The 19,018-nt window shown below is 46.7% G+C and overlaps 2 pseudogenes; both read left to right on the top strand.

Annotated features, from left to right (window-relative positions):
• Positions 1–74: 74 nt before the first annotated feature.
• LOC149356556 (uncharacterized) lies at positions 75–3,722 on the top strand (annotated as a pseudogene).
• A 53-nt stretch (positions 3,723–3,775) lies between these two features.
• LOC149356555 (uncharacterized) lies at positions 3,776–4,582 on the top strand (annotated as a pseudogene).
• The last annotated feature ends 14,436 nt before the right edge of the window (positions 4,583–19,018 follow it).

Below are 19,018 nucleotides of genomic sequence, written 5' to 3'. Positions count from 1 at the left end.
ATTGTAGGCTCCGACGGCAGCGAGACACAGATTCTTCAACGGAGATTTTCTTTGGTCGCGACGGCAGACAGAGAATGGATCCGGACCCGGAGCTGATCACTGATGCGTCGGAAGAGTACGTGCAAGGAACTCTGGAAGACACCCAAGAACTGGACGGATTTGATTGCTCCTGGGAATCGTGCCGGCTTTTCGGGAGTGGCGTAGACGCCAGTGGTGTGTCCTGGAGCATCAGGTCGTCGACGCCGCTTACCCACTCGCTGTAATATCCGGGGTCCTCCATGCTGTCACCTGCGAATCAAGGAACCAGAATTGAGGCTTACAGAGATGCGCACCGTGGAAAATCTTTCACTGCTACTGTGAGTCAGTTAAGAATATGTACCGATTATACGTACTGAAGCACAGAACGAAAGCCTCTTAGTCAGGAGCGTAGTCCAACGAAGACGTACGATAAATTCTCAGTCGGTAGCCACTCCAAAGCGTTTGCAGGCGACTGGGGACTTCTCTGCAAGACGCGGCCTTTTATAGACCGTTTACAGAGAGCAGTTTGCTTAGTTGGTGCTCGCGGCGCCACCGCCGTCTCGACATAAGTGGCCTACAGGATCTCAGACGACAGCAGCTGGTGCCTACGGGCTGCTAACTTCGCCGCTGTATCCGCATCGCTTTGCGGCCAAAATCTGGAAAAGTAGAGGCAAAACATGTTCCGTGTTCGGTTGCAAGAACTGCGACGAAGATTTGAAGGCTGGGAACATATCTGCTTGCGAAACACACGGGCCTCAACATCACGAAGATTGTCCGCGATGCACAGATTTCCGCAAGGAGAGAAGAACAAGTTGATTCGACAGCATTAGATCGCTAACCTGCAGAGGAAAGACTTCTACCCCGGCTAATCGGCTAGGGTGAGTACACAGGATAAAAGTGAAACTCCAGTTGCTCGGGTCGTTGGTTGACGGTACCTGTAACGCCGGCAGCCGTCAGTGATCGCACCCTCAAGCCGCTGTTGAAACGAATTTCTGTACACGGTCTGACGGGAGGTTTTGGTTTGCTAGTATCGTTTCAGTCACCTTGCATTCAATGTTAATCTGAGAGTAGGGTAGTATGACTTAGAGCCTGCTCTTTTAATGGTAAATATAATGTAATCTAGGACCGAGCTAAACGGGCTGATGTGCATGTCCGCATTTAGTCGGTGCCTTTCGAGTCGGCTGTGCGTTCGCCCTTGAAGCGTAAACCAGTTTCACTGTAAATACCTTATCTCTACCTTCTCGTTTCTAAATATTTACGGGAACATGCCTTGCTGGCCGCATTTCATTTTCGCCACAACGGGGAGATGCGAGTGTTTGCGCACGTGAGATAGGATCCGACCAGAAGCTTTCCAGGCATTGTTTTGGTATTTTTTTTTTGTTAATGAATTTTGGCATCGCACAGCCGATGAATGCTGTTGAGCTATTCTTGAGTGGGTGCAGACGCCGGTTGAAAAAATTTCTTGTGTGCCCCGGTTTATAGAAAACAAAACTTCTCAAATATGCATTGTGAAAATATTATGGTGAAATATTTTTGAAGAGCACAAAGCAGAAGTGCAGTGCCTGGACAGTTGCATGAAATCGACATATTACATGTTTAGTTAGAATGAACATATTACATATTTCCTTCAGTGTGAGGTGTTTGACGTAGTCCGCTTGCACTGGTTGTCAGAACATAATGTGGCCTTCATACACATGTCTTGCAGGTATGCTCAGTTCATTTCATTGATGGGCGTCCCACTAAAGACAATCCATACCCAACATTGCACCTTGGAACACCCGTCTGGCTTTTGGAGTTTGTTCTGAACTGCAGTTTATTTATTCTTTTGTATTTTCATACTGTGCAATTCTTTACACTGTTCACAACAAGGGAACAGGGCACGACGGGGGCTCGACGTCACAACTTTGGAGCCAGAGGCGTGTTCAACAGCTCAATCTTTGTCATGCAAGGACAGGGGCACGCAGCATTCATCAGGCGAGCAAGATAAAGAGAGTGCTGCAGCTTATGATCACCTGCCCATCAACATTGCAACAGAGCATCTGTCACATAGGTACAGTAAAGTTGTGTGAATTATCCTTTATGGGTTCTCATTTACGTGCTTTTATGCTAGTCTGTGTTGTGTGCAAAACATGCCCGTTTGCTTTCACTAATTATCTGCACAGTTTAATCCTGTGGTATGCTACGGATAATGCTCCTTTAGCTGAGAGTGTGCTGCACTTAGCAGTGCTTTCTTCATTCCAAATGAATTTTGCATCCTTCATGTCGCAAATAAGGTGGTTTTGTGCCGCACAGTGAATGAAGTAAACAAATATGCAGCGATCTCGTCAGCGGGGTAGCACGCCGTCTACAATTTTTGTGCAAATATAGTTTGCCACCATTAGTGACATCAATTTTTTTACAATTTCAAGCGTAATATGCACCTTCGAAATAGAAATTAGACCCACAATCGTTCATAAGTTGCATAATTTTATTGTTGCTGTTTCCATTATAACACCTCTACTAGTATTTTGCACTTGAGAACTGCCTTTGTCGATGCTTGAATATACATTTTTGGTAGTAGTGTTTCATTTGAATGGAGAAAAAAGAATAGCGTGTGAAAGGGTTAAGGATTTCAAAAGCAGAATCTGTTTACGAATAAAGTTGCTGCTATCATGAAATGCTCACTGTGAGCTTCCTTACTAGTTTTGCCAGCTTTGGCATCGTCATGTTCAATTAGCATTAAAATTTCTTGCAACCGCTCACATACGACCAGCCTAGTTACAATTCACGGCTTCGACCCAGATTGTGCATCTCATGCTGCCATGTGCGCAGGAGTTATGCCTATTTCTGCAGGAGTACACAATCTGGATTTCAATAAAGCAATTACCATCTTTTCATTCTTTTTCCCATCAGATTCCGCTTGCCACATGCAGCTATGTATGTTTGTAACTTGCCTTTTTTCACAGTGCTTGGGATTTCCTGCTGTGCAATTCGAAATAGAAAGCAATGCACATAAGAGCAGCCTTGATTTCAGTCAGTATGTACGTACATTGCTCAGTCATTCCAGTGCACAGGTTCATCGTCTGCTGTAAGCTGCATTACTGCATTTTTGCTGCATTAGCAGTGTTTAACGGGCTACTGAGAAGAACTCTGTATATTGTCGGCCAATGATGGTGACCCCTGTATGTAGTTTTTTTCCCATTCATAAAAGCTCAGTGTTCGTTTATCATAATCTCTTTGCGATTAGAACACAGTACTTTATCGATAGAGGCCAGTTTCAATTTTTCCTCAGTGTCCCTTTAAAGCTTTCAGTATTTCTGCAAGTTGCTACAGGAGTACGATGCAGTCCACATTTATACAGTCAGAACACTCAAGTTATTTCCCTGTAGTGTAACTCTTGCATAGCGTGGCCATTTTATCCTGTGTGCCTGTTAGCTCATACCACCGTGCTAAATATTGTCTCACTTTCCTCCACATCCTTCGTTGTGCAGGAAAGAAGGAGCTCAGAATCTTGTTGATGGCTGCTTGGCCTGTGGCTGCAGGTGCAAGATTGCCGAAACATATGAAAAAGCAACTCAAGTGGAGGAGCCAGCGGCTGTTCATGACCATGTGTATGCAACCCCTCGCAAGCAGGCCCCAGTCACTTGCTTCCCAGACTATTTTCAGTGCATACTCAACTCTTGCACCAAGTCACTTCCTATTCTTTACAGGTCTGTCAAAAGTAGCATTTGACGAACTGGTTCACACTCTTTCCACTATTGTGAAGAGCCGTTTCCCTATGCCCTTTGAGGACCAAATCCTACTTACACTGATGCGACTGAGTCTTGGCCTCTTGCTTAATGACCTCGCCTTACGTGTTGGTGCATCCACGGCAGCCATTAGCAGGATTTTCTGCTTCATTGTAACAGAACTTGCAAAGTTTACCCGAGAGTACTAGGTGTTCTGGCTGCCAAGAGCAATAATATGGAGCACAGTGCCCAATGTTTTTGAGGAGAATTACTCCGTAACTTGCACTGTGGACTATTTCGAAATTTTCATTGACAGACCTGGGCAGCTGCACTGAAGAAATATAACTTAGTTCCTGCAAATCGCACAATACGGCCAAAATTCTCCTTCATTGCACCAAGTGGGTTTATTAAGTTTATGTCAAACCGTACAGTGGCCGTGCAAGCGATCGTTTCATCACTTTGGACAGTGGTATTTTAGGCCGCCTGAAGTCCTCGCTGACCGTGGCATTAACATAGGTGACCTGCTGCCACAAAGCGTCGAAGTTTCACTCACAAGCTTTTCCAAAGGCCGGCCGCAGATCTGTCGTTCAGAGGTAGTAGCTTCGCGTCGGCTGGCAAGACTTCAGATTTATGTTGAGCGATCAATTAGGCGTCTCAAATGCTTCAGGACTTTGAAGCAATTCCCTGCTAGTATATTCGCACAGAAACCCCTAGCAAATGATGTACTTCGTGCCATCGCTGGGCTCTCCAACCTACAACCAAATCTGATTAGAGATCATGGTGATGCATCAGAGCCTGGTGCTCAGGCACCGTCGCATCCAGGCAAGCATCTGGAAGTGGTAAACACACCTGAATGATGCATCGAGATTTATGTGGGGTAGCGACATCTTCTAGTCATCTCTTGCTTTTGTGCACCTCCTATGTTCTCTGTTCACTGAGTAACGTCACTAATGTTCTCTGCAAGAGAAAGGCTCCTCAAACCTACATTCAGCTAAATCTTCTGGGCCAGCTGTAGCCACCTTACCCCTGCAAACTTGCCAATCAGTTTCAACTAGGATATCATTAAATTACATTTATTCCCTCGGCCAACCTACTCGAATCATATATATATCCATAGCTCGCATTGCTCTCAATTTAATTTCAAGCATTTTTATTAGCTTCAGAGTTTCTGCCCCATAGGTGAACACTTCCAAGATACAATGAATTAACTCCTCTAGCATGCTGGTGTACTGGCAGGCTGCTGTTGATGACCTAAAAATATCTGTCAATATACAGGGTGTCCCAGCTAAATGTAACCACGCTTTTAAAAAAGACGTAATGCCCTAGCCCAATGAGACCAACTGAGGGTTGTTGCCAGTCGCTTGTCCTAGTCTGCATTATTTTTTTATTATCCAAACGTAATTAATTAGCAGAGATAATTAGCTAACTTTTTAATTATTGCCTTCAGGAAGAAAGTGTCAATGCAAGAATTGTACATCCCATAGAAAAATAACCGTTTGCCGTGTTTGCAGCCAAGTATCATTGATACAGCTTCTTTTATTTGCCTTATAAGAAAGCCCGCGAAATACAAAAAGAAGCACGTGATAGGGAAGTAGTTTCAGCGCTCCCAGACGACTGGTCAAGCAACGACTTTTGCTTATCTGCAACGCTGCTCCGAACGGGGTTCGGCGTTTTGCGATGGTTGCGACATATACGCCAGGAACTATCGCATGCTCGCTATGGCGACCGCTCCTTCAGCGCGTGACGGTGCAAGTTCGGCGGCACGGCCACATGCCTATCACTCGAGGCGAGGTTTTGCGTGAAAAAGCACTCCATGCGGGCCGCGCTTCACTTCCTTGAAAAGCAGCGCTCGCTTACTTTCCATGACGCATAAGGAGTTCCTGGCGCATATCTCGCCACCACCTCAAAACGATGAGCCCTGTTCAGGACCACGTTGCAAACAAAAGCGGATGTCGTTGCTTGGCCGGTCGTTTGGGAGTGCTGAAACTGCTTCCCTGTCACGTGGTTCTTTTTGTATTTCGCGGGCTTTCTTTTAAGGCAAATAAAAGAAGCTGTATAGGTGGTACTTGGTTGCAAACACTGCAAACGGTTATTCTTCTGTGGGATCTACAACTCCTGCACTGAGACTTTCTTCCTGAAGACAATAATTAAAAAGTTAGCTAATTAGTCTCTGCTAAATAATTACTTTTGTATAATGAAAAACTACCGCAGACTGGAACACGCGACTGGCAACAAGCCTCAGTTGGTCTCACTGGGCTGGGGAACATCCTCTTTTTTACAAGCTTGGTTACATTTAACTGGGACACCCTGTATATATGCTATTCAGGTATTTTCCTAGCTATTTCGCTAATGGATCTGAGCTATCTTTGCCACTACAAACAACTCACGTTCGAGCCTTCTTTCATGCCATCCGATTACCGAAGTGTTTGCCAGAAATTTCAAGTCCGCTAGCTTACGTCCAGGAAGAGCAAACTCTAAAGCACTCTTTCTCCTTGAGGAACTGAAGTTGGAATCATTTGTAGAGCACGTTTGAGCTACCAAGATTGATGCTCTGAGCCTATTTCATTGTCTTGCTGGTGGTACAAATATTTTCTTCCAGCTTGACACCTTCCCTGTTGAAATTTTGCTTTCCCTCTGAAGGGCTATGTAGTCCATTCATTCCCTTTAGAAATTTTCTAATGCGTTTACATGTGCTTTTTCTGGACCATGGTTGCGCAATGCCTCATGATGCTTCAACTAAAGCAAGTGCTTTCTCAGACTCAGAGTAGGCTGTGTAAAGGGGGGGTGGCTACATTGTGTTACCCAATTTATGGAAATCTTCACAGCTGTTAACCTGAATCAACTTGTCTTTCAGGTAAAATACATTAAAATGAGCACAACCAGTATTTGTATTTTTTGTCTCTGTCAGTGGTCGTGTAAGATGTTAGTTGAAGAAACAAGCATTATTGGCAAGGCATCAAGCCCAGACATCCATAGCTGTATGTGCAGAATGGTACAGGTGGAATCGGTCAGTGAATTTTATGAGTGGAGCAGCTCAGTGTTTGAGGTTTGGTTTTTGGCTTACTTAGGGGCACTTGCGTTGCAGCTGTGGTGTAAAGTGTAGGTCTGGCGCTTGTGTGGATTTCGGATTTTTAAAATGCAACGCAAAGTTTTGTTGGGGAGTTTCTGCATTGGCTTGCCTGATAGAAACCTTTGTTAAAACCATATAGGAGATGTCTTACTTTGTCGTTCTTTGAATATTTATTCCCTGTACTCCCTGCATTTACTTTTCGGATGATGAGAAATGTTCAGTATCAGGTGAGGGTACGAGCCTGTTGGTTTTTGCTTTGTACCTGCATTTGTTTTATATGTTCAGAGACGCATTTGACGATTCTGATGTTGCATGCACAAATAAACCGGGTCAAATGGTCTTAATGACAAGACGATTAGTTGAATCTTGTTAGTTTATTGGAGTGAGAACCTGTTTATTGCTTGCTGTCAACAATTGCTGGCAGCAGGTTTGATAAATAGAAACCCTCAAGGTGTGCCACTTGCTTGCTTAAGACCTGCTTGTCATAGGGCACCTCGATAACATACAGGTCTGTTCTGCAAGTAGTAGGACTCATTTTTTTAATCAAATTTATTCATGAGAGTAGCAAAAACGATTAGAATTTTTCAAAGTAGCACCCCTCCACACCTACACGCTGCTGCTAATGAGTTTTCCAGTTTTCGTATGTCTCCAGGAACGCCTTGACCCGAATGCTGTTTAGCTCCCTCGACACGGCCATTTGAACCGCCTCTACTAATCCGTGATGTTTCCCCTTGAACATCAATTTAATTTTCGGGGATAGAAAAAAGTCTGCCGAGGCCAAGTCGGGGCTGTAGGGGGGCTGAGGCAGCGTCCCGCCTTGTGCTGGGCAAAAAATCTGGGTCCTCATTCACGTGATGAAGGAGATCCTGGCTGGTCGCTTTCCGGTTGGCCTTTTGCTCCTCTGACAACACTCGCGCACACTTTCCTAATGGCGAAGTTTTCTGTCACGATCTCAAAAACTTGGGTCTGAGGAATGCTCAAGTCATCAGCAATCATTCTGATACTCATCCTACAATCGCTGTGGAGTAAATGTTTCACTCGCTACACATTTTCGTTAGTCTTGCTGGTCGAAGGGCGTCCAGAGCGGTCGTAGTATTGCACTCTTTCCTTACCTTCTCGGAGCAGCTTGCGCCACTGAAAAAATACCTGGTCTACCCATGGCAGCGTCACCGTAGGCCTCCTTAATCATGTCGTGAGTCTCTTTGTCCGTTTTACCAAGATTTACACAAAATTTGATCGCGTATCGCTGATCCGATAAACGCTCCATGATTTTGCATGACGAGACGTTTCGACAGGGGCTCACAGTGCAAGCGACCTGCGCTCTTCAACGGCCGAGAGCCGACTGGCGATTTTCCCCAGCATTCCCAATATCCCCCTCCAGCGATCCTGCATGCGTAGACCGCCTCTCGTCCGCCCGTTCGCCCAGGAAAAAAAGCAATGAATAGAAGGTTACATTACATTTTACAACCAGACAGTAATACTTTCATTTTTTGCAGGGAAATCCGGCCTGTGATTTGCCACGTTGCATAATGCGGTAATAGAAAGTTCATACTGCAAATACGCAAAAGAGCCGCTGTACAACATAAAAGCGTGGTGTCACAATCAATCTAGTGTCAGCATCACATGCAAAACAGGATTTAGCAATAGTTCTTGTACTATAAAACTTGCCATAGCTTTTGTGAATCCAAGGTGTGAAAACTTCAGCATGCCACGCAGAGCAACTGACTCACCACACCAAAGGCTGCAGTCAATGAAATATTTGGCTCCTTACCGTGTGCTGGCATTACCATAGAAGCTTGGATGTATGTGCTTTGATACCCACTTCTCAGGGGCTGCTTTGATTGGAATGGTACGGGCCTCACTGGAAGTTATCGTTAGGAATCGTGCTTTGTGCCATGCGGCACTTCCCTGAGGGTGCTTTGCCAGTGTTGCAGCTTGCTCAAAAGACAGCAGCACATTGGTCATGAAGAAACTTTGGCATGCCTGACACAGCAGCTTGCAGTCGTGCTGCCCATGATCCTGCTGGAGAACTGTGCAGTACGGGAAGGGTCCGTTAATTTAACTACTTTTAGTGCATACTCGAAACAGGCTTATGGTGGCTAAAACCTTAAAATCACGCAGTCAGTATGCAATGTAGGACCATGTATAGGTGCACTTTAAAATCAAAAGAAGTTGCAAAAAATCAAATCTGCTGCAGCATGACCAATAGCTGTTTCTCGGTGCACCTGGAACTTTGGAATTGCGCACAGATGCTAAGAATAACCTCATGAGATCACCGCACTAAAAACCGTCGCAACCTGATATGAACTCCTGCAGTTCATGCGCTATCATATTCAACAACGCGTGGTGAACAGCTCAGACTGTATAAATGAGTATGAAGGTCTTGTTGATGCTATACCAGATGTCCCAATGTCGAGATGCACGCTCTGCTGTAAAGCACATTACTGGGTAAACATTAAAGCCAGTATTTTGGGATGATTCAACCGTAAGCGGATGTCCCTTGCATGTGCAGTTTTGAAGATAGCAAAAGGAAATCTTTACGCATAATGTCTTTATAGAAACTGACTGCATTTAAACAAACAAAATGTACACTTATGCAACAATGAAATCCAGAAGGCAATCTTACTTGCACTTAATGATAGCCTCTATGCCTACTCGACTCACTTTTTCGAGTCAGTCATGCGCAACATCAGGAAATAATTTTTTTACATGCACGGCCGTCTTCACCACCACCTGTTGGTAATTTCCTGCGTGGCTTCAGAACACCTTGTAGCATGGTGTTCTGCAGCTTGGTGATGTCGAGAGGGCATTTTTCAAAGTGAAGGAGCATCTACTTTTCCGATAAAAACTGCCGCGCCTTTGTTGCTGTTTTTTTTTTATCTGAAGAAACTGCCTCCATTGTTGCCGGGGTCACATTTTTCGCTGTTGCCGCATTCCATGCACATGCATTGCCAGCTGGTGACTGTCCGGTGAGCCCCTTGGGTGTTGCCTCGACAACCTTCATAAGCAGGGAACAAATACGGCTGCACCGCTCACTCAGCCCCGCTTTGCATGTGCAGCTGGCTGTGGAAGGTTGTCCAAAATTTACTTGTGTTCGGTACGTCCTGCTTGCTGTTTGCGATGACCTGATGTCTGCCTGGATGCAGCTCACACCATTTTTCTGCTGGTGCAGTGCCACGCGAACATGGCCACTGTGAAGCAGGTTGCTGCCCTCAGCAAATCCTCGGTAGTTGAGGGCAGCATTGACATCTGTGTCGGGCAATTCAATCTTGTAGTTGTAGACAGCTGAAATAAAGAATGATATCAGTACACTATGTCGTCATATGTGCTATTTCTGTAGTTGGTTAGCTTTGTGGTAATAGAAAATTTGTCCCCATGCTGAAAGTTGGTTGCCAAGAAATCTATTTAAGTTCTGCATAATACACTTATGCTCTGAGCAAAGGTAGCTGCGAAACCAAAATAAAAGGAACTGCTTATTAAATCCGTCCTCAGCTCCAACCTTTTTAATCTAGCAATACGGGTGCAGAAACATGCAATGAAGAATATTGTTGCTTGTGCTGGTAATTTTACTTCGCATTTTACTAGCCACTGCCAGTTATGGCTTACTGTCCACGCTGAAAACATCGGTCATCGTACGCAAGGCCTACCGCATTACATAGGGAGATGCCACGCAACAGCTATAGGTTAAATGCAAAAGAGCTTTTCATAAACGCTAACTTGTTCCCAAACGAGCGCACGTTAGATCTCGCGCTCCTTGCAAGAGGCTTTAAAAAGCTTAAATTCGAAAATCCTTTCCGCAAGCAAGCAAAAGTTCGAATTGATGCAAAGTCAAACAGTAGGAGCTAATACCAGCCGTTCATCCATCGTAAACACATGCCGCGGGCCGCAGCGTGATTGACGCGGCCGATCAGACACAAAAAATTTGTTCTCAATATCTGTCAGCGACTGGCACGGAGGTGTTGGGAATTTTTTGTAGAATGAGGCAGTTACGAGCCAGCTGCAAAGAAAGTACATGTTTGTAGAGTGCAACTAACTTAAGCTGCAACGAAATCTAGGAGGTTCTCACTTCAAACGCATGCACGAAAACAGTCATAAGCACACTAGGACAGAAATGCCAGCAGTAATTTTTAAGTTAGAAAAGCGAGAAAGGACATACAGAGAGCACACCGCCGCCACCAAACAACGCTATGTGGCGTGAAGGCCCACACGAAAACAAGAGAAAAGAGGCCTAAAATGCACAAATAATAGCGCACATACACGGCCGCTGAAGCTTGGCCAAAGCTTGGTGTCATCCACCCATCGTGTATCCATTTTGCGAGCAAAATAAATATTATCTCTGCAGAACGTCCTTGCAGTTGAAGCTTCCTCGCAGGCAGGCAGCGGAGTCAGAAGGCCAGCGATGGAAGAGTGGTCACGTGGCCTAATATGGCGGCGCCCATAGTTCCGCGCTGTAAAGCGTCTTTACCTCTCTGTCTCTTCCCCATTCCCTGCTTACCCTCGCCCTCCTTCTGCACTCAGACTTGTGGAACGCAAGGGAGCTCCACACGAGGGGGCACCACTACCGTCGGCCCATCAAGGCACCAAGAGCAGAACGAACTCGCAACGTCAAATTGATAACTTGTTTATTTTATTTTATGATTTGTTCTTTGCAGACTTGTTTCCAGAATTTAGGTCATTGCTCTAGCGGTCAGGTCATTAGAACCAGCAGCAACAGGATTTTCAGGGATACGGAAACTGTTTCCACGTTTTTAATTTAGTGTTGGTAACAGGTATAAAAATTCTTTGTCAAAACATCGCGAATTTTTTCCTAGTCGCACTAAGCGTTTACTATAGCACGACCGCTCGATTTTCTGTAGCAGCTACCCGCCGAATGCGCCCCGCCACCAGTGATGGCGAAAGGTCCAGTTTGTGCCACCGCGGCGGCCACGGCGCTGGCTATCGGTGACGAAGTCGTAGCGCTTGTCACGGTAACGGCTGCATATCTAGTCCAATTATCGGCTGTGATTTCGCAATATACCCTGCCATACCATACATCGTTTGTTCTAGTCCACGAAATGTCTACTGTAAAACGTGGCAAATCGATGCCAGTGATTAACATTGTTGGTGTGGTACAATGAAAGTACATTTCTACGCGGAACCCGCTGGCTTGTGTGGGTCGCCCTGTGTCCAGCGATTTTGCAAATAAAAAGCATTTTGCAACAATCTGGATTAGAAAGCAAGTCGATCATGTCATACTTTTGTAAGTGGAAAAAATGAAAAATGAACACGAATACGCTCACGGTTGGTATTCGCATGGGCAGCTAATTTTTACAGCACAAGAAGCACGGGGGTGCGCTTACAGGAGACCTTATCGCAGGGACATTCTTTCGTCCTTGATGACAACCTACAACAGCACAGTTCAAGTCCGGCTCAAGAGCTGAAATGCGGGCCGGTTGGTACAATGTAAATTGAAAACGTTTAAAAGTACAATGTACCAACTCCAGTCGTTGTGGCGCGAACTCTCCTTCTCTTATCCCTTGTCTTTTGTGACTGGTTATTCTTAGTTTACAAGTCCGGCTCTTCGCAAGAGTGGAGCCCGGGAGCATGGAATATCACCACAAATTAGATGAAATTCTTTTAAGTTACCGTTTACCCAAAATACGTGGCCATTAAAGAATTAGACATAGGCAAGATGCAAAAAGATGGTAACTACAGTTGGATACAACTAAAGAACGAAACGTGCCCCTTAAAAGAGACCCCCAGAAAACGGCACTAACCGATCTACATGAAATCGCAGTTAATCCGAATTAGCCGTGGTTAATCCCCTATCAACTCCCACCCCCTCGGATGTCACGCTGTAAGTTCATGGGTATTAATTACAAAATATGAAAACCGGTAGATGCGATCGGCTGAACATACTCCGAGGGGCATATGCTGCATCATTCACGAGTTATCATTTGTACGGGGCTTTGTTTTCGTGAGGATATTTCCGGCGAAAACGTTTTTTTTTAGAAGAGCTCCCCCCGCTTCTCCCGGTTCGATCCTGGAACGCATGCGGTAGATTCTGTTGAATTCTTCTTTCATTTCTGTAGCTTCATTTCGTTTGCCTTTACTTTCCGTAATGTTTTTTTAAAACGAACGACGAGATGAAAACGCTTCTGAGCTTCTGTGCTTTTACGGGGATAATGCTCTCTTCTGTGCATGTGGTCTAGAGGAGTTTACCAAGAAAATGTGCCTTCAGTTTCGAGAATGATGTGGACTCCAAAATCATCTTCTTAAAAAGGGCGCCAACCATCAGTATGCTTTCTTTTTGTGTACTGCTGAGTTCAAGCGAAGATGGGTGCATCATGGGTGTGGCACCGTGTATGTTGAGTCACGTATAGGCCTTGCTGCGCTAGGAAGGTTGGTGACTGCCGCACTCCGCGAAATTGAGCGCTCCGAAAAAATGCCGGTGATGAACTAAAAATGCAGCCGTGGGTAGAAAGTATTAGGATACTCGGAGTACTTTGGAAGGGGTAGGCGCTTAGATGCTAGCCTGTTCGTGCTTAGCCAATGCACAGAAACAGCTTAAGCGGAGAACAGACCTCCCAACATAAGCGGTGCATACGACAAAGTGAACAGGGAGCTACTGTGGAACATATTATAAAATGAAGGTATCGGTCATGAGGTAACTGATTTTCAAGAGGAAATATACGGAGATAATGCAGTTGAAATTACATGGGAAGGGGTAAAAAGTACGACAACTGTCGAGGTACACAAAGGATTAAGGCAAGCTTGTAATCTATCACCGCTGCTGTTCATGTTTTTTATTGTAAACATGGAAAGAAGGCTACAAGGAAGTAATCCACGTTATAATCTTTCGTGCATTTTAGGCGGAAAGGTCGCTGAGCAACGGCTCCCGGGTTTAAAGTATGTGGACAATATAGTACTGTGAGCAGACAGCCAGCAATATTTGCAAATTCTAGTTAATTGTTGTGGAGGCGAAGCAGACGCTCTATGATTCAGTTTCAGCGTAGCTAAGGGAGGTGTGATGATTTTCAACAATGCAATACATAAGGTGCTTACAATACAAGGCAATGAAATACCCAGAGTGGTCGAGCGGTGTGTGTAAGCGAAGGGCAGCTGCACACAGAAAGCACGAACAGTCTCTGAGACGCCGGGACAATGAAACATGAAAAGACGCCGGGACAATGAAACATGCGGCATTATGAGAGTACAACAATTATGAAGTACTGAGAGGTATTTGGAAAGGAATAATGGTGCCGGGGCACACTTTTGGCAATCCAGTTCTGTGCTTAAGGGAGAAGATCACTCGAGATTAGAAGTAAATCAGAGAGCTGTTGGAAGATTAGCACTAGGTGCCCACGGTAAAACCACAAACGAGGCAGTACAGGGGGATATGGGTTGAGCATCGCTCGAGCACGGTAAGCTCAACGAAAAATACTATGCGAAGAATGCCTGAGGAAATTGAATGATAACAGATGGGCAGTTGAGGTACTTAAATTCTTATAGAGAAACAGCGTTCAGTCACAATGGCTGAAAAAAACTAGCAAAATAAGTTAACCATACATCATATAAAAAAAATTTAAAGTACAAGCAAAACCTCCATAACAGGGCATTTCTCCCAGCAAGCAATGTTTTTCTAGGACCCACTTATAGCATTTGATAAACACATGTAAAGGCAGTGGTGTTTCATTCGGAAAATTGTACCTTTTTAAAAGAATTGTAGGAGTAAAATAAGCAAAAAACTTGTCGGCGATTTCACATTGCTGAGCATCAAATATTGTTCGAAAACGCAGTGTTTTTTTCTGGTGTATACCGCACCGCGTACCAGATACGAAAGCGCAATTGAGAGAGAGAGAGAGAGAGAGAGAAAGAAAAGGACGGAAAGGCAGGGAGGTTAACCAGGCGATGCCCAGTTGGCTACCCTACACTTGGGGAGGGGAACAAAGGGGAAAAAAGTAAAAAGAGCGGCAAAGAAATGAGTCTGTCAAGTGTCCATCGACCACTATGTCACAGGGGCAGAGGGCGCGCACAGAAAACTTAGATTATAGGCGGGAATGCAACCCCGAGTCCCTTAGGAAATTCAGGAGCGCTTTCACCGCTTTCCGTTGTCTGGAAGGTTGCGTCCAAGGGCCCAGAACGTTAGACTCTGTTAAAGGACGCGAGTCCAAGCGGAGCAGAGAAGTAACTAGGCAACCGCGCTCTCGCTCAAAACGAGGGCAGTCACAGAGGAGGTGGCTGATCGTCTCGTCACAACCACACTGGCCACACGCAGGAGAGTTAGCCATTGAGATGAGATGGGAATAGGCGTTTGTGAACGCCACTCCCAGCCACAGGCGGCACAACAGCGTAGTATCACTGCGGGGGAGGCCGAATGGTATATGATGTTGGAGCAAGAGGTTGAAGTGATGCGAGCGGGGTGTCCAACCTCCAGGGGCAGACCACGATGTTACAGTCAGGTTTCGGGCGAGCAGTTGAAGGTGCCTTGCTGCGTCAGCTCTTGTCAGTGGTATGCGGACAGTGTTGGTTGTCTCGTGAGCCGATCGAGCAGCATCGTCAGCTAAGGCGTTACCAACAGTGCCGCTATGGCCTGGTACCCACTGGAAGATGATTTCATGGTCTTGTTCGATTGCCTGGTGATGCAGATATCGTATCTCCGCTATAAGTTGCTCATGGTCGCTATGTCTCAAGGCAGATTGAAGACATTGAGGGCAGCTTTTGAATCACAGAAAACAGCCCATTTTTGAGGTGATTGTTGTGAGATATACTGTACCGCCGCAAGAAGTGCGGCCAACTCTGCTCCAGTAGAGGTAGTCCGATGCGAAATTTGTTGGTGAATTTGAGTCTGTCGCGCAGGAACGACCACAGCGCAAGCAGAACTAGTAGAGGTTACTGATCCATCCGTATAGACGTGAGTACGGTCCCAGTATTCGAAGTTGAGCATGGAGAGTGTCAGTTGCATAATGGCTGGCGTCGATAAATTTGACTTCTTCGCTATCCCCGGAATAGCAAGGCGCACACATGGGAGCCGCGTACACCACAGAGGAGAGGGAGGTAGTGCTGCCGGGGTCAACTGTTGTGGGATCGACGACTTTTGCGTCGTTATCACCTTCGCAAATGCAGAATGTGGTCTCTGCAGTGGCTAGGGCGCAAGGTGATGCTGTGGAATCCTTGAGATATGACGTATGTGCATTCGCAAGCAGTCTAGGACAATATAAGTAGAGATCGGGTGGTCTTTGGCGAGTGCAATGCTACCCAGTGTTGATGCGCTCCGAGGGAGACCTAGGCATGTGCGAAGGGCCTGACCCTGCACTGACTGGAGGGCACGCATGTTAGTTTTGCACGTGTTTGAGAGTACAGGTGTACTGTACCGCAAGCATCCCACAAATAGAGCTCTGTACAACTCCAGCATTGACTGGACCGACGAGCCCCATGATTTTCCTCCCAGAAATCGAAGTAAATGAGCGATAGATGTTAGCTTTTTTTTCAGTAGAGTGCAATGCGGGCTCCATGATAAATTGCGGTCGATCAGGATTCCTAGGAAACGATTAGATTTGCTGTAAGAAATGACTTGACCGTCGATGCGTACCGGATATGGAGTCATACATTTACGTGTAAATGCCACTAGCGCGCACTTTTCCGGCGAAACGCTGAGACCTTTCGTCTGGAGATAGGAAGAAGTGATTGATGCTGCCCGCTGAAGTCTTGCCCGCACCTGGGGACGCGTCACAGAGGAGGCCCAAATGGAGATATCATCGGCGTACATACACACCTGGACGGTGTTGGGGAGGTTCTCAGGGAGGGCGATGAGAGTCAGATTAAACAATGTAGGGCTAAGGACACCGCCCTGGGGCACGCCACGGTAGGTGTAATGCGCAGGCGTCGGGCCATCATCACATTGGATAAAAAGTGATCTTTTGGACAGATAGCTCTCTATCCATGCAAACATCCAACCACCGATGCCCACAGTTTCCAGCGCATCAAGGATGGCCTCACGGGTCACGTTGTCGTAGGCACCTTTTACATCCAGAAAGAGTGCCACTGACAAACGTTTCAAGTGCTTCTCTTGTTGAACCGTGGATACGAGGTCAACGACGTTGTCAATAGAAGAGCGACCCCGCCTGAAGCCGGCCATAGCGTCGGGGTATATTTTGTAGTGTTCGAGGTACCACTCAAGGCGCGACAAAATCATTTTCTCCATGACCTTTCCTACGCAACTGGCCAAAGCTATTGGCCTATACGATGAGAGCTCGAGTGGAGATTTCCCTGGTTTTAGTAGGGGTATCAATCGACTCGATTTCCATTCTTGAGGAACAGCACCGTCGAGCCAAGAGTCGTTGTAACGTTTGAGGAGCTCTTCTCGCGCGTCGTGGCCAAGGTGGGACAGCGCAGCATATGTGATTCCATCTGGCCCTGGTGAAGACGAACGCCGACATCCTGCAAGAGCAGCGTCGAGTTCCTCGCGAGAGAAAGGACATCCATGGCTGAGACCCGTGAGGCAGGAGGAACACGCCGGGAACTCGAAGCAGTTGGTACACCAGCAATTTTCCTGCAGTAGTCCGTTGCTACCTCAGACTGCTGTCGATCTTGATAGACAGCCAACGCATAGAATGGTTGTCTTTGTTGCGGAAGCGTACGGAGGCCCCGCACAGTACGCCATATGAGGGACATGGGCTTACGGGGATCCAAGTGCTGACAAAAGGACCTCCAGCGCTGGTTCGCCAGCTGATCCAATCTTCGTTTGATTTTTTTCTGCGTACGTCTCGCCTCCCGTAGATCATTTAAGCACTTGGTTCGTCTGTATCGCTTTTCTGCTCGCCGCCGAAGAGCACGCAGACGTTCTAGTTCAATATCGAAATCACTGCGTATTCTTGAGGACGTGATGTGACTTCTCGCAACGTTCATAGCATTAGCTATAGTGTGCTCCAGCCTGCCAGTGAGGGCTTCTTTGCTCGTCTCCTCCGTATGTTTTCGAAATACTGCCCAGTCGATTCGCGCTAGTTGGGCTGGGGTGGACGAACCAAGGCCGTTTATTTTGAGGTAGGTAGGAATGTGGTCACTTCCATGGGTCTCCACATCACAAAACCAGCGAACACTCCGGTGCAACGACCTTGAAACTAATGTCAGGTCCAGGCAGCTGCTGTAGTGACAGCCGCGCAGGTATGTAGGACTGCCGTCAATCATAACATACAGATCATTGTCGGAAGCAAATAACGCCAGATGCCTTCCTTTGGCGTTAATCCTGGTGCTTCCCCATAGCAAATGGCGGGCGTTAAAATCGCCAGTAATGATCCAAGGAGCACGGGTTTCTTCCATGATGGCCTTCAGCCTTTCGCAGTCTAATTGAGAGGAGGGTGATACATATGCTGCAATCAGTGTGAATTCTAGCGTTTTTGTCTTGATTAAGAAACACGCGTATTGATTGTCATTGTGAGGTGGAACTGGGCAGCAAACATACGTCATGTCAGTGCGGAGGTATACCAAGACTTGGCTGCGCTCCCCGCATGTAGGGGCGAAAAAAGATTCGTACCCGGAGAGCCTGATTGCTTCTGATAATTTGGGCTCGCAGATTACCAATATCGGGAAGTAGTTAGTGAATACGTAAGGACGAAGACTTGACATTCGCGACCTCAGACCTCTTGCGTTCCATTGGAAGATCGTGGCGCCTCTGACTTCCTCACGAAAGGTGGGGAGGTGGCCAGCCATTATGGATTAAAGTCCTTGAAGTGCTGAACCCAGGGAGTCCAGCACTAGTAAAACGCTTCGAGCAGTTGGGGATTGCATAGCCTGTAGGAGAGGCCGAATTGCGTTGACCACGGTCTTTAAAATCACAAGGGTTTGGCGGTCTTGCTCCGGGAGCCCGTCTGCAGCGGCCGACGTGCTCAGCGATGGGAGCTTACGTGGAGGGGCCTCAGGAGGACATAATGGCGGAAGCGCTGGCCAAGGATCGGAACCTGATGACATCTGACCACCCTTGTCCACAGAGGGCGGACGGAGCACACTGGGGCGAGGAGGAACAGGAGGTGGAGGAGGGTGAGCAGGAGGCGCCAACAGCGCGTCGTTGCGGCTGTCATTGGCAGTAGCCTGTCTGGATTTCCTCTTGCGTCGGGCGCGTCTCTTGCGAACGATCGCGGCGGCTTCGCGGTGCGTCGAGTTGTCTCGGACCATTTGTCTTAGGACAGCACGCTCTCCTTTAGCCGCGGGCAGTCTCTAGATGAGGCGTCATGGGGACCGTTGCAGT

This window comes from Amblyomma mixtum, chromosome 3 (genome assembly GCF_055824585.1).
Source record: "Amblyomma mixtum isolate Tamu chromosome 3, ASM5582458v1, whole genome shotgun sequence".
Classification (NCBI taxonomy): domain Eukaryota; kingdom Metazoa; phylum Arthropoda; class Arachnida; order Ixodida; family Ixodidae; genus Amblyomma; species Amblyomma mixtum.
This window is presented reverse-complemented; position numbering and strand designations above follow the sequence as displayed.